The sequence below is a fragment of the Canis lupus genome, unplaced genomic scaffold (assembly GCF_003254725.2).
Source record: "Canis lupus dingo isolate Sandy unplaced genomic scaffold, ASM325472v2 SANDYSCAFF101, whole genome shotgun sequence".
NCBI classification, from domain to species: Eukaryota; Metazoa; Chordata; class Mammalia; order Carnivora; family Canidae; genus Canis; species Canis lupus.
The window spans coordinates 253,527-269,494 of record NW_026019482.1 but is presented as its reverse complement, the minus strand read 5'-3'; the positions used below and the strand labels follow the sequence as shown (position 1 = coordinate 269,494).

The 15,968-nt window shown below is 44.2% G+C and overlaps 1 long non-coding RNA gene across 2 annotated transcripts; it reads right to left on the bottom strand.

Annotated features, from left to right (window-relative positions):
* Positions 1-6,384: 6,384 nt before the first annotated feature.
* LOC125754765 (uncharacterized) lies at positions 6,385-13,415 on the bottom strand. Of its 2 annotated transcripts, none has more exons than XR_007409579.1 (3): positions 13,095-13,415; positions 12,759-12,898; positions 6,385-11,272 (listed from the first exon to the last, which is right to left on the bottom strand). It is a non-coding gene; the product is annotated as an uncharacterized LOC125754765 (long non-coding RNA). The 2 variants fall into 2 exon arrangements; XR_007409580.1 differs by having other exon boundaries at positions 6,385-7,011.
* Positions 13,416-15,968: the final 2,553 nt, after the last annotated feature.

The window sequence follows — 15,968 nt, the reverse complement described above, 5'->3', positions numbered from 1 at the left end:
TCCTCCTCCTCCTCTTCCTTCCTCCTCCTCTTGCCTCCTCCTTCTTCTCTCCTTCTTCCTTCGTTCTTTCTTCTTCTTCTTCTTCTTCTTCTTTCTTCTTTCTTCTTCTTCTCTTCTTCTTCTTTCTTCTTCTTCTTCTTCTTCTTCTTCTTCTTCTTCTTCTTCTTCTTCTTTTCTTCTTCTTCTTTTCTTCTCCTTCCTCCTTCCTTCCTCCTCTGCTTTCTTCATCTATTTATTTGTTAGAGAGAGAGAATAAGTAGGAGGGGCAGATGGAGAGGAAGAGAGAATCCAAAGCAGACTCTGTGCTGAGTGTGGAGCCTAATGCGGAGTTTGACCTCATGACCCTGAGATCATGACCTGAGCCAAAGCCAAGAGTCAGATGCTCAACTGACTGCCACCCAGGTGCCCCATTCCCAGCTTCAGAGGCCACTCACATGTCTTGATTTGTGACACCTTCCTCCATCTTCAGTGCCAGCAATGGTGAGTCCAGTGCTTCTCACAGACTCTTCTGCTTTCCTTCTCTATGGACTCATCTCATTAGATTGGAGCCACTTGAGTAATTCCAGATAATTTCCCTATTTCAAGGTCAACTGATAAGGTAACCTTAATTCTATCTGTAACCTTAATTATTTGTTGCATGTAGCAGAATATATATACAGATGCTGGGGATTAGGTGGCCATCTTTGAGGTGCCATCATTCCACCTGCCACAGTTACATGCTCAGGAGAGGGGGGACTTGTGGAGTGTAGAATCTGCATATGATCAGTTTTACCTGATTCTGCTAAATAATTTTCCAAAGTGGTTGTACTCACCAAACACTATTCTGTTTTGTTGATCTATTTGTTTAATCATATGCTCATATCATACTGTCTGAGTTTCTGTAGCTTTTAATTAGTAAGTCTTAATATCTGGTAATGTAAATCTTCTTTCTTATTCTTCTTTGGTATTGTATTTGCTATTTTAGTCTTGCATTTCCATATAAATTTTTTAATTAACTTGACTTCCACAATACCTGCTGGAATTTTGAATGGGATTGTTAGATTCTATAGATAATTTGGGGGAAGAATTCACATTTTATAATAGAGTATTTTGTTTTTAAAAGATTTTATTTATTTATTCATGAGAGACACACAGAGAGGAAGAGGCATAGACACAGGCAGAGGGAGAAGCAGGCTCCATGCAGGGAGCCTGATGTGGGACTCGATCCTGGGTCTCCAGGATCACACCCTGGGCTGACGGTGGCATTAAACCACTGAGCCACCCAGGCTACCCTTATAATAGAGTCTTCTAATCCATGGATAAGGCATATCTGTCTTTATTTTGGTCTTCATTATGTCTCTCAATAATGTTTTACAATCATCTATCCATTTATTTATTTGTTTTTGAGAGAGGGTGCGGATGGAGGGAGGGGCAGAGGGAGAGTGAGAGTGAGAATCTTAAGCAGACTCTGTGCTGAGCAGGGAACCTGACATGGGGCTTCATCTCACGACCCTGAGATCAATGACCTGAGTCAAAATCAAGAGTTGGACACTTAACTGACTGAGCCACCTAGGTACTCCAAACATATATATTTTTACATATACTTTATTAAATCTTTTCCTAAGTGTTTTATTTTTGAAGCAATTATAAATGGTGTCATTTAATAATTAATTTTCCAATTGTTGCTGTTGTTTAGAAATATAAAATTATGTCCAGTAACTCTGATTATTAATCATAGTAGTTTCTCATAGACTTCTTTGGATTTTTTTAGTGTTCATATTGATGTAATCAATAACAAATGACATCTTTATCTACTCCTTTCCAGTCTCATTACTTTTCTCTTTCTTGTCTTATTGAGTCTGGGTGGCATCTCCAGCCCATCATTGAATGGGGATGGTGTGAGCAGCCATTTGTACTTTGCTCCAAAACTCAAGGAGAAGGATTTTTTAGATTTCACCATCAAGCATGATGTTTGAGTGTTTTGAAGACACATCAAGAGGTTAAGTAAATTTACTTCTATTCATAGTTTTTTCTTTTTATCATGAATGGATTTTTAATTTTATACAATAATGTTTCTCCCTCCACTGACATGATCATATGTTCTATAGATATGGTTAATTACTTAAGTAGATTTTTGAATGCTAAATCAATCTTGCTTTTCTAGAATAAGTCTGTTTGATCACACTGTACTACCCTTTAATACTGTCTGGTACTTTGATAGCATTTTATATCATATAGTTTTGTAATGTTTTCTTTAGTGATTATAGATTTGACTTTCATTACCCTTGTATTTAATGCCTCTGTGAAGCTTTTGTATCAAGGTTTGCTAGCCTCAGATATTGAATTGGAAATGTTCTCTCCTTCCCTTTCTCTGGATAAATGGATATAAGTTTGTGTTATTTTGACATGAAACACGTGGCAAAGTTACCCAGCCTGGAGTTTTTGGTTAGAAAGTGACCCAGGAGGGGTGCTTTCAGCCTGGTTCAATGTCCAGCAATCGATTCAGTGTCCAACTGGTGATTTTGGCTCAGGTCATGATCTTGGGGTCCTGAGATCGAGTCCCGAGTCTAGCCCCACACTCATTAGGGAGTCTGCTTGAAAATTCTCTCCCTCTGCCTCTGCCTACCCCCTATTTGTGGATACAATCTCTGTTTCTCAAATAAATAAATAAATCTTAAAAAAAAAAGAAAGACTAACCCAGGCGGGAGGGATGCAGGACCTGCTTGTCATGGAGCCAAGGAATATGATACGAAGAGGCATCTGAAGGAAACAAAGACGGAACATACAGCACTTTAGCTATGTGGCTCCGGTGGACATGAAAAGGACATAGTGTCTGAGTCTCAAGGTCTGAAGAATTTTCAAAACCTGTGCCCACAGTTGGCTGACTTTCCTCTGATATGAACCAGCATCAACTCCCAAACTATAAACTCCCTCATTTGCTCTTTTGTTGTCCTTGTTATATTAAGAGTTTAAATAAAAATGCTTTACACACAAAAACAAATTAACGAGGGGCCTGAATCCCAAGACATTAGTGAGTCTGACTTCCCGCTGCTTCCCCTCAAAGCGCCTGCTGTTTCAGGGCTGAGGAATTGGGCAGAATGGGGCTGATCGGAAGCAAATGATAAGCAGTGAGTTCCAGCACCTGGGGAGACAGAAACTGGAGTTCTGCAGAGAAGTGAGCCCCATACTTTCTGTTTTCTGCCCACAACAACATTAATCTAGAAATTGGTACTGAGGTATACTGATACAATAAGGTAAAATAAGGTATATAATAAGTAATACATGATGATGAAGATAGATGATAGATAGATAGATAGATAGATAGATAGATAGATAGATAGAAGATAGATAATAGATAGATAGTCTCTATCTATAACATCCAATAACAATGATCCCAGGTCTTAGCTTCTACAAATGAACCAGAGCTCCATGATTCCAGGGCCATGTTAGGAAAATTACAAGGTGAAGCCTGGAGCATCTTGTGCCAAAACAGCAAGGAGGGGCTCACAGACTGGAGGCATGTTACAGGGATACAGGAGCCAGCCTGGAGGGCCTCCTGTTGGTCAAGTCTGAGATGGTTTGAATGTCAAGAGAAACAGTGAGAGAACGGACTAACTCAGTAAAATAGGAAATCATATTACAGATATAAATACATCAGTGATTACATCGAAAATTCTATGATGAAGGGGGTATTTATATAGTTGGAAAGTATTTCCCTACAAAATGCTTAGTAATTTCAAAGGAGAAAGAGTATCATCATGGTGGAGACTGTGGGAGATCCCAGCTTCAGTGCGTGATTGTCAGTAGTACAAGGAGAACTTGTGGGCCTCCTACAAGGACATAGGCACAACATTACCTCAAGATGTTTTGCCAAAGATACACGACTTTAATCTATGCATGAGGACATGTCAGATGATCCAGATGAGGGGCCTTCCATGTTCTACAAACAGCTGGCTGTGGTGTTGGAAAGTACCCAGGGACTGGAGAGGAGACATGGAGTACCTTTTACTCTGCAGGGCATTATTATAGATGAGACTTGAGTACAGGCCAGAGGACCAGGTGTCAGCTCTACATCCATGACAGCTCCCTCATTTTCAAGGATGCACTGCAGTTGTGTGTGGGGAAAAGTCCTTGTTTGTAGGAAATACATGCCAAAATCTTCAGGGGTGATATGGTGTCAGTTTTGCAACTTTCTCACAAATGTATGTCTAGGTTTTCTCTAAGTTTGTAATTATTTCAAAATTATAAGAAACAAATTGAATTTATGACTTTCCCACTAAGAAAACTCCAGGCCTGGCTGGCTTCATTTGGTAAATTCTATCAAAAACCTAAGGAATAATTAAAGTCAGTATTATAGAAAATCTTTTAGAAAATGGAGGCAGGAATACTTCTGAGATCATCTCATGGACCCAGGATACCAGTGATGCCAAACCAGACAAGGATATTATAAGAAAAGAAAATTGCAAACCAGCATCTCCCCATGAACAGAAAAGTCCTCAACAAAATATTGGCAAATTGATGGAGCAATCCATAGAAAGAATAATACATCACCATTTCCTTGTTGTGTGACCTTGGGCATTTTACTTGGCTGCTCTGAACCTCATGGCCCTCACACACCCTTCCTGAGGATAGTGCCTCGAACATTCGTTCTAATGATTTCCCCATCTTTTTCACCGCAGTAGGCCAGGGCCAGTATGAGGACCCCAGCCCCAGGGCACAGTCACTGGGTCAAGGAGCAGACCCGCTGCCTCTGTGGGTCCCATCAGTTTCTCTCCTCCTGGAACTCAGGTCTTGAGCGGTGACCAAAGGCAGCCACAAGAGGACATGGAGGTGGCACCCACCGTTCCCACAGCAGCCGGGACTCCGTCTTCCCAGGTGTCTGTCTCTCCCTTTGGCACAATGAGGAATGACCCTCACCTCTCAGTATATCCCCATTGCTTTGGTGGTTAGAGTGAATTTCTCTTGCTTGTAAGCAGCACTTCTCACTGTGGGAGAGGAGAGGATGTGCCTGCACATGGGTGAGGGGGTGGAACTTGAGGGAAGGGCAAGGAGGGCTGAGTCCCCAACAGCAGGTCAGATGGTCAGCCCTGAAGGGAGTGACCTCAGGGTGGGTAGTGAAGAGAGCAATATTTACATGAACATAGCAGAAACTTGCCTGCTAGATGAAAGATTAAGAGTTGGACTCATTTTTAAAAAAGATTTTGTTTATGCATGAGAGACACAGAGAGTGGCAGAAACACAAGCAGAGGGAGAAGCAGGCTCCCTGTGGGGAGCCCAATGTGGGACTCGATCCCAGGATCCCAGGATCACACCATTGGCCAAAGGCAGACGCTCAACCACTGAGCCACCCAGGTGCCCCCAACTCAGTTTTTGACTTTGGAGTGCTGGCAGCCTCCGAGCCTCACCTTCCTCTTTCCTTTTGTCCCATGTCTGGGTGAGATGGTGAGAAAGCTGAGTGCTCCCTCCCTTGGCAGGTGAGAGATTCAGAGAGCCCCTGAGCCAGTGTTACACTGGGGATTTGTGGTGATTTCCTAAATTCCATAATATATGTAATTCATTCTGAATGTCCTAGTCCTCAAATGTCCAGTTCCCAGAGGGAGAAGAGGGAAAAATAAAGGGGGCTGGAATAAAACCCTGTCTCTTAATTTCCCTGGTGGCTTCTTTAGCCAGTAGGTTTGCGACAATGGCAGTCTACCTCCCTGCCTGTACCTCCAAGATCAGAAGCAGCAATCACAGTATAAATCCCTGATACTTGTAGGGAAAGATCCATATTGTCTACATTAGCCCCCCAAAATCACATTCATGACATGTCAGGGATGCAGACATGAATGTCTGCCATGTGGCCGAAGATGAGGATTGAGTGGCCACCACATGCTGAGAGTGGAGAGAAACCACAGTGTGCTGCCCAGTAATTCCCCTGAAGGCTGCAAGCCTTTGAAAAGACCCCAGAATTTCAAAATAGTTACATCAGACATATTCTTCAAGTACAATTTTTGTCTAGAATGGGAGATGTTTTCCTGGAGCTTCCTGCTTTGCCACCTTCTCTAACATCATTCTAAGACCATTCACAGTTATTGTAATCCTTGCCTTTCTGAAAATTTGTTCCAGAGATGCCTGGGTAGGCTCCATCAGCTAAGTGTCTGACTCTTGATTTCAGCTCAGGTCATGGCCTCAGGGTCGTGAGAGTGAGCCCCGCATGGAGTTTGCTTGGGATTCTGTCTCTCTCTCTCTCTCTCTCTCTCTTTTTTTAAGATTCATTTATTTTTTTATTTTTTTTATAATTAATTTATTTTTTATTGGTGTTCAGTTTGCCAACATACAGAATAACACCCAGTGCTCATCCCATCAAGTGCCCCCCTCAGTGCCCATCACCCATTCATCCCCACCCCCGCCCTCCTCCCCTTCCACCACCCCTAGTTCATTTCCCAGAGTTAGGAGTCTTTATGTTCTGTCTACCTTTCTGACATTTCCCACACATTTCCTCTCACTTCCCTTATATTCCCTTTCACTATTATTTATATTCCCCAAATGAATAAGAATATATAATGTTTGTCCTCCTCTGATTGACTTATTTCACTCAGCATAATACCTTCCAGTTCCATCCATGTTGAAGCAAATGGTGGGTATTTGTCATTTCTAATGGCTGAGTAATATTCCATTGTATACATAAACCACATCTTCTTTATCCATTCATCTTTCGATGGACACCGAGGCTCCTTCCAGTTTGGCTATTGTGGACATTGCTGCTAGAAACATCGGGGTGCAGGTGTCCCAGTGCTTCATTGCATCTGTATCTTTGGGGTAAATCCCCAGCAGTGCAATTGCTGGGTCATAGGGCAGATCTAATTTTAACCCTTTGAGGAACCTCCACACAGTTTTCCAGAGTGGCTGCACGAGTTCACATTCCCACCAACAGTGTAAGAGGGTTCCCTTTTCTCCACATCCTCTCCAGCATTTGTGGTTTCCTGCCTTGTTAATTTTCCCAATTCTCACTGGTGTGAGGTGATACAGTCAACAAAACTAAAAGACAACCTACAGAATGGGAGAAGATATTTGCAAATGACGTATCAGATAAAGGGCTAGTTTCCAAGATCTATAAAGAACTTACTAAACTCAACAGCAAAGAAACAAACAATCCAGTCATGAAACGGGCAAAAGACATGAAGAGAAATCTCACAGAGGAAGACATAGACATGGCCAACATGCACATGAGAAAATGCTCTGCATCACTTGCCATCAGGGAAATGCAAATTAAGATTCATTTATTTATTTATTTGTGATAGACATGGAGAGAGAGAGAGAGGCAGAGACACAGGAGGAGGGAGAAGCAGCCTCCACGCCAGGAGCCCGACGTGGGACTCGATCCCGGGACTCCAGGATCGCGCCCTGGGCCAAAGGCAGGCGCCAAACTACTGAGCCACCCAGGGATCCCCAGGATTCTCTCTCTTGATCTCTGTCTGCCCCTCCCACCCTGCTTGTACTCTCTTTAAAAAAAAAATGTGTTCCATCTGTTCTTTGTTTTCCAACATTTCCAATTTGGAGATTACTGGACACTGGTTCTAAACTGACACTAATTTCAGGAAACCTAAAATGTCACTGTGGTCCACTAGTCAGCACAGGGGCTTAGGGAGAGCAGGTGAGCAAGGCAGTTTGGTGCCAGGGCATCTCCGAGCACGTCTGGTATGTTTCCAGAGCGATCTTGTGTAACGGAATTACATTTATTGAATTCACATACTCAGTAACTGGCTGAACTGTGTTGCTTCCCTGGCTTCTGGAATAGCGCTATACCGGTAGGAAGGAAGAGGGTTAGAATTCACTAGAACTCTTTCTACTTAGGAAAATAGTAAACCAACAGAAATTCCACATTCTGGAAGAGATTAGTGCCACCATGAAGGACTTGAAAGGACTTGGAAAATTGGGGGGTGAGTGGCGAATCTCTCATAGGTTATTCAATTCACATATCTGGCCTGTGCAGAAAACAGAAGGATCTTGTAAAATGATGGTAAATTCTAGTAAGCTTAACTAGATGGTATCTCCAATTGTAAGTGTTGTTCCAGATGTGGTTTTATTGCTGAGTAAATTAACACATCCCCCATACCTGGGTATGCAGCTTTTGATCTGGAAAATGCCTTTACCACACCTTGACATCTATTAGTAAAGACCAACAGAATACTTTTCTTTTAGCTGGCGAGACCAGAAGTACACGTTCCCTGTCCTACCTCAGAGGTATATCTACTCTCTAACTATATATCATAATTTGGTCCACAGGGATCTTGATTGTCTTTCCCTTCCACAGGACACCACATGGGTCCTGATGGCATTATATTGATTGACCTAGTGAGTAAGAAGTAGCAAATACTCCAGAGTTATTGGCAACACATTGGCATGTCAGAGGGTGAGAACTAAATATGATAAATTCAAAGGCCTTTCTCCTCAGTGAAATTTCTAGAGGTCCCTTGGCACCAGGCATGTCAAGATATTCCTTCTAAAGGGCAAAAAAGAGGCAGAATGCCTAGTGGGCCTCCTTGGATTTTGGAGGCAACATATTCCTCATTTGGGTCCATTTACTGAGTGACCTTGAAAAGCTGCTAGTTTTGGGTGGGACTCAAAATGAGAGAGGGCTCTGCAATAAGTCCAGGCTGTCATGCAAGCTGCTCTGCTACTTGGGCTATATGATGCAGCAGATCCAATAGTTCTCAAAGCAGCAGTGGTAGGTAGAGGCTTTCTGGATGTGAGTCACAATGTGGACACCTAGTATTTGTGAGGAAATTCCTATTATCCTCCAAAAACCCTATTATCTCTCTTTGGGGAACAGCTTTTGGCTTGCTACTGGGCCTTGGTAGAGACTGATGCTACCAAGTTACTATGCAGTCTGAGCTTCCGGTATTAAGCTAGACATCGTCTGACCAATAAAGCCATAGGGTCGGGCATGCACAACAGTATTCCATTGTTGAATGGAAGCGGTCCATACAAGATTAGGCTTGTACATGCCCTGAAGGCACAAGGAAATTACACGAAGACATAACCCAAAAGCCCACAGACCTCACTCCTGCTACATTACCTTCTCTCTCCTAGCCTGCATCTATGGCCTCCTAGGGATGTCTGCACTGTTAGTTGACTAGGAAAGTGAAAGCTGAAGCTTGGTTTACAGATAATATGCACGCACCATTCAAAAGTGGACAAATGTGGCACCACAGTCCCTTTCTGGGACATCCATGAAGGACAGTGGTGAAAGGAAATCTTCTGAGTGGGAACAATCAGGTGCAGCTAATTGTTCATTTTGCTTTGGAAGAAGTAGTCAGAAGTATGGTTTTGGGCTGTGGCCAACGGTTTAGCTGGATGGTTAGCAATTTGGAAGGAATATGATTAGAAAATTGGTGAGAAAGAGGTGTGGGGAGGAGAAATGTGGATAGACCTTTGAGTGTTCAATAAACATGAAGATATTTTTGGGAGGTACTGTACTGTGTGGGATCATTGATCTCAATTAGCAAGGGGAAATTGGGCTGCTACTACACGGTGGAAATAAGGCCAAGGGTGTCTGAAATACAAGTGAGCCTTTAGGATGACTTTTACTACTACCAGTTTCTGTGATTAAAGCTGATGGAAAACTACAATGATCCAATTCAGGCAGGAGTATTAATGATCCCCACACTTCAGAAATGAAGATTTGTGTAATCCGTCTGTCTAAGAAATCCACCTAAGCCCCACACATTATTAAAAAGCTCAAAATGGATATCAAGCATATGTATACTGTAAAACTATAAAACTCTTAGAAGATAAAATAGGAGGAATTCCTTGTGCCCTGGGTCTTGGTAAAGAGTTCTTAAACACGACAAAAAATGGGGCAGCTGGGTGGCTCAGTTAACGAAGCCTTGGACTTTGGCCCAGGTCATGATCTCAGGGTCCTGGGATTGAGCCCTGTGTGAGGCTCTGTGCTGAGCTGGGAGTCTGCTTGAGGATTCTCTCTCTCCCTTTGCAAACCCCCCCCCCATCTCTCTAAAATAAATAAATCTTTAAAAACAAAACAAACGAAAAATCCCAGGGCACCAAAAGCATGATCTGTAATAGGAAAAATTGGACTTCATAAAAATAAAATAATTTGTTCTCTGAAAGATTCTGTTAAAAAGATAAAAAGACAAGCTACATCCTGAGAGAATATTTACATGCTATATTATTTGACAAAGGAGTCTTATCTAGATTATGTGAAGAAGCCTGAGAACTCGATGTTTAAAAACCAAACAATCTAATTATAAAATGGACACCCAAAAAGAAAGACACAAAGAGAAATTTCACTGAATAAGATATACAAATGACAGATAAGCACATGAAAAGATGTTCAACGTCACTACCCTTTAGTAAAGTATTGAGACCATGATAAGGTATCACTACAAGCTATCAAAATAACTAAAATATAAGATAATGGCATATGCATGTTACCTCAAACTGGATTAAAGACCTAAATATAAGATCCCAAACTCCAAAACTCCTAGCAGAAAACACAGGGGAAAGCTTCATAACATTGGATTTGGCAGTGATTTCTGGGACGTGACACCAAAAGCAGAGGCAATAATAGCAAAGACAAATGGGACTACATCAAACTTTAAAACACTCATGCATCAAAGGGCACAATGGACAGAGTGAAAAAAGTCTATAGAATGGGAGAAAAGATTTATAAATCATTAAAGTGATAAGGGATTAATAATATAAGGAGTATGTAGACAACTCCTACAACTCAATAGAAAAAAATCAAGTAAGTTGGTTTAAAAAGGATTCAACAATATGAACTGACCTTTCTCCAAAGAAGATATACAAATGACCAACAAGTTTACAAAAAGATGCTCAACATCACTAATCATTAGAGAAATGCAAATCAAAACCACAGTTAAATATCACTCCACACCCATTAGGAAGAGTACTATCAAAAGATCAGAAAATAACAAGTGTTGACAAGGATGTGGAAAAATTAGAAGCTCTGGAAAACCACTATGGGAAACCGTGTGGCAGTTCCTCAAAAAAAAGCAAAAGTAGAACTACCGTGTAATTTATCAATTTCATTTCTGGGTATAATCCAAAAGAATCGAAAGCAGGTCTTGAGATATTTCCACACCCCTGTTCATAGCAGCATTATTCACAAAAGGTGAACACAAGGGGATCCCTGGGTGACTCAGCGGTTTAGCGCCTGCCTTTGGCCCAGGGTGTGATCCTGGAGTCCCAGAATCAAGTCCCGCGTCGGGCTCCTGGCATGGAGCCTGCTTCTCCCTCTGCCTGTGGCTCTGCCTCTCTCTCTCTATGTCTATCATGAATAAACAAATAAAATCTTTTTAAAAAAAAGGTAAACACAAGAAATCCATGAATGGATGGAAGAATATACAGAGTGTGGTATATACATTTACTGGCATGTCATTCAACCTTAAAAGGCAATCCTGTCACACACTACAGAATGGACATTAAGCCTAGTATTATGAACCAGTCACAATATGACAAATATTATATGATTCCAGTTAATGAGGTATCTTAAGTAGCCAAATTCATAGCAATAGAAAGAATGGTGGTTACCAGATGTTGGGATTAAGGGGAGAAGGAGGGCATTGGTTAATAGGCATAGAATTTCAGATTTGAAAGATGGAAAAGTTTTGGAGATCCATTGCACAACAACATGAATATACTTAATACCTCTGAGTTATATGCTTATAAACAGTGAAGATGGTTGATTTTACATTATTTGTAGTGTACCATAATTTTTAAGAAGATAATCACATACTAAATATTGAGGAGGATGTACAGCAACTGGATTGCTCCTACACTGTGGTAGGATTGTAAATGTCCCAGCCACTTTGGAAAACAGTTTTGCAATTACTTTAAACATTGACTATACCTGTATCACACAGTACATCAGTTGTGCTTCTGGGCATTTGTTTCAGAGAAATGAAAACTTATGTTTACACAAAGATTCGTATACAGTTGTTCAGAGTAATGCAAAACTCCCTAACCAGTACCCTAACCTGTACCCTAACCCTAACCCTAACCCGTACCCTAACCCCTAACCCGTACCCTAACCCCTAACCCGTACCCTAACACTAAACCTAACCCGTACCCTAACCCTAACCCGTACCCTAACCCGAACCCTAACCCGTAACCTAACCCTAACCCGTACCCTAATCCTAACCATAATCCTAACCCGTATCCTAACCCATACCCTAACCCTAACCCGTACCCTCCTTAACCCGTACCCTAACCCGTACCCTAACCCTAACCCCTAACTCTAACCCTAATCCGTACCCTAACCCTAACCCTAACCCTAACCACTAACCCGTACCCTAACCCGTACCCTAACCCGTATCCTAACCCTAACCCCTAACCCTAACCCTAACCTGTACCCTAATCCCTAACCCGTACCCTAACACCTAACCCGTACCCTAAACCTAGCCCTAACCCCTAGCCCAAACCCTAACCCATAACCCTAACCCTGCCTTCACCCCTTACCCTAAACTCTAACCCCATCCCCCACTCTATCTCTAACCGTATTCCCTCCCTCTATTCCCTAACCCTAAACCCTATAACCTATCAGTAACATTACCCTAATCCAGACCCTAAGTCAATTTCCTAGTCCCTAATACCTTACTTTAACTCCTACCTCTTGACCCTTACCCCATCCCTCACCCTCACCAGTAACTCGTATGCATAACCATGATCACTAATCCATATCATCTAAGCTAACCTTAACCACCTATTGCTCACCCTAAACCCTAACCCTATCTCAATTCTCCCCATTCACTTACCTTGTCGTTCTGAGTAGCCCTGCTGAGGTGGATGTGACTCTGAACAGCGCCTCCAGGGTCCTCCAGCGGGTCCTGAGGAAGCCGGACTCCTGTCATGGCGGACGTGGCCCCATGTCTTCCTGAGTCATAGACAGCGGGTCCTGAGGACGAGAGGGGTCCTGTCACTGTGGATTATGCCTCACATCCTCCAGAAGCCTCCCCGCGGGTCCTGAGAAGGCCGGGGCTCCTGTCAGCGTAGACGCTGCCCAACGTCATCCCGAAGACTCACTGCAGGTCCTGAGGAGGCTGGGGTTCCTGTCCCCGTGGACACAGCCCCACGTCATCCCGAAAACTCACCGTGGGTCCTAAGGAGGCCGGGGCTCCTGTCAGGGAGGACGCGGCCCCACATCTTCCTGAAGTCTCACCGCGGGTCCTGAGGAGACCAGGCTCCTGTCAGCGAGGACGGGGCTCCACATCCTCTGGAAGCCTCACCGCGAGTCCTGAGGAGGCCAGGGCTCCTGTCACCGTGGAGGCAGCCCCACATGGTCCTGAAGCCTACCCGCGGGTACTGAGGAGGCCGGGGCTCCTGTCAGCGTGGACGCGGCCCCACGTCCTCCTCAGGCCTCCAGAGCGCAGAGGGGCTCCTGTTACTGTTGGCGGACGAGGCCTACTGCGCATGTGCGCCCTTGACCCGGGCCTGGGTTCGGGCGCCCCCTGCGGGATGCTCAGGAGCTGAAGGAGGCCGTGCAGGAGGCGGCGTCCCCGTGCCCAGGGCCGGACCTGCCTCCTTCCAGGCTCCAGCTGAGACCTATGAGCTTCAGAAATGTCGCGCTGAAATGGAGCCCAACACCCGGCTTCCCCAGAAATACTTAAGGACAATGAATTGGAGCCCACAGGATGCGAAATGAAATGTGGACCAAACTTTTACCACGTCCGCCAAGACTCACTCAACCCTCTTCCACTGTGGGCTGGACCGCGGGCTAGTGCAGCCGCCCTGGAAACAGTCAGGAGGCTCCTCAGGAAGTTACCGATAGACCTGCCCTGCGACCGGCAGGTGCACGGCCTGGAGCTCACTCCGAAGATACAGATGCAATGAAATGCCGGGACACCTGCGCCCCAATGTCTACAGCAGCCGGGTCCACAGTAGCCACACTGTGGGAGGAGCCTCGGTGCCTTCAGACAGATGATGGATAAAGAGGATGGGAGATAGATGATGGTCATAGAGAGAGGAATGGTACTGAGCTATCAAAGAGAAGGAAATCTTGCCATTTGCAATGATGCGGATAGAACTAGAGGGATCATGTTAAGTGAAATAAGTCAGTCAGGAAAGAGAATGACCGTGTGGTGTCATTCATAGGTGGAATTAAAGAAGCAAAGCAGATGAACTACTGTGAAGGGAAGGAAAGACAAATAAGATGAAAACAGATGCAGGAAATACAGACTCTTAATCATAGGAAACAAACTGAAGATCGCTGGAGGGGAGGGGGGAGGGGTTAACGGGGGAAGGGCACGAAGGAGGGCAGGTGATATCACGAGCACTGCTGTTCTCTCCAACTGGTGAATCCCTGAATTCTACCTCTGAAAGTAGAATTATACTTTCGCTATAACGAAAACACTATACGTTAAATCATTGGGTTTAAATTAAATTAAGTTAAAAAATATCAGTTGTATCAGAGCACATTTCCTTCTGAACTCTCTGTTCTGCTCCTTCAGCTTATGCTGGAACCACCCCCTGTGGGTCTAAGTAGGTGCCACGCCTCGTTCATGGCCCAACCCAGGGCTAGAACTCAGGACCCCGAGATCAGGACCAGAGGTGAGGTCAGGAGTCGGATGCTTAACCGACAGAGCCAGCCGGGGGTCCGAGAACCACACTGCTTTATCCTGTGTCTCTGTGACATCGTTTGAAATAGGAAAGTGCTGCGTCCCACTCTATCCTGCTTTTCCAATACTGATTTGCTGTCCGGGGTCATTTGTGGGGGCTGACGGATGTTAGGTTTTTTTTTTTTTTTCCTATTTCTAGGATCTACCACCATGATTTTGATAGGAATGACATTGAAACCGAGGGTGGCTTCAGGAACTGCGGACATTTTCACAAGATGAGGCTCCCACCCCACGAGCCCAGGACGACCTCCCAGAGCCTGGTACGGCTCAGTGCACAAGTCTTGTGCTCCTTTGGTTCAGTCTCATTATTTATTCTCTGTGATGCTCCTGAGAAGGGAGTCACGTCCTTCATTTCCTTCCTGAGTGCTCATTGTCGGGACACAGCAAGGCTACTGAGCTCTGTAGGTTCAGTTGGTGTCCCGTGAATTTACTGAATTCAATCATTAGTTCTAACAGGTTTTGGTGTGGGCTCTCGGGTTTCCTGTTTCTAGTACCGAGTCTTCAGCAAGTAGGGACAGTGTGACGTCCCTCTTCCAGGTGTGAAACCTTTGCTGTTTCCTGTCTGTTGACTACATTAGGACTTCCAGTGCTGAGAGGGGACCTCCTTGGCTTGTTCCTACTCTTAGGGGAGATGATTTCAGGTTTTCACCCTTGAAGATGATGTCAGCTTCCTAGCGGCCTTTATTCTGTTGATAGACATTTCCTCAAAACCCACTATGCTTTTGATGCTGTATTTTGTCAAATGTTTTTTCTGCAACTCTTGAGAGGATTGTATGCTTTTTGTCCTTTCTCTCGTTTTTCTTTTTTTTAAGATTTTATTTATATATCCTTGAGAGACACAGAGACACAGAGAGAGAAAGGCAGAGACACTGGCAGAGGGAGAAGGCGGCTCCATGTAGGGAACCCGACGTGGGACTCGATCCCAGGACTCCAGGATCACGCCCTGGGCTGAAGGCAGGCGCTAAACCGCTGAACCACCCGGGGCTGCCCCACGTCCTTTCTCTGGTTAATGTGATGGATCCTGCTGACTGATGGACAGAGGGGCCGTGGGTAGGACACGGGCGACATAGATGAACAATAGTAACAGCTATAAGCGTCTGGTTCGTAAATAAAATAAGTCACAGAAATTTAGAAAATACAGCCTAGGGAATAGTCAGTACTGTTGTGACAACTTTGTACGGGGACAGACGGTGACGCCGCTTCTCGTGGGGGGAGCTGAGTAAGGCACAGAATTGTCAAGTCACTAGTTGTAGCCGTGAAACTACTGTCACATTGTGTGTTGACTGTACTTCAGTAAATATCAAGGAAAAGGGGTTTCTGGTAGGACTCCCGGTGGGTCCGTGAAAGGCA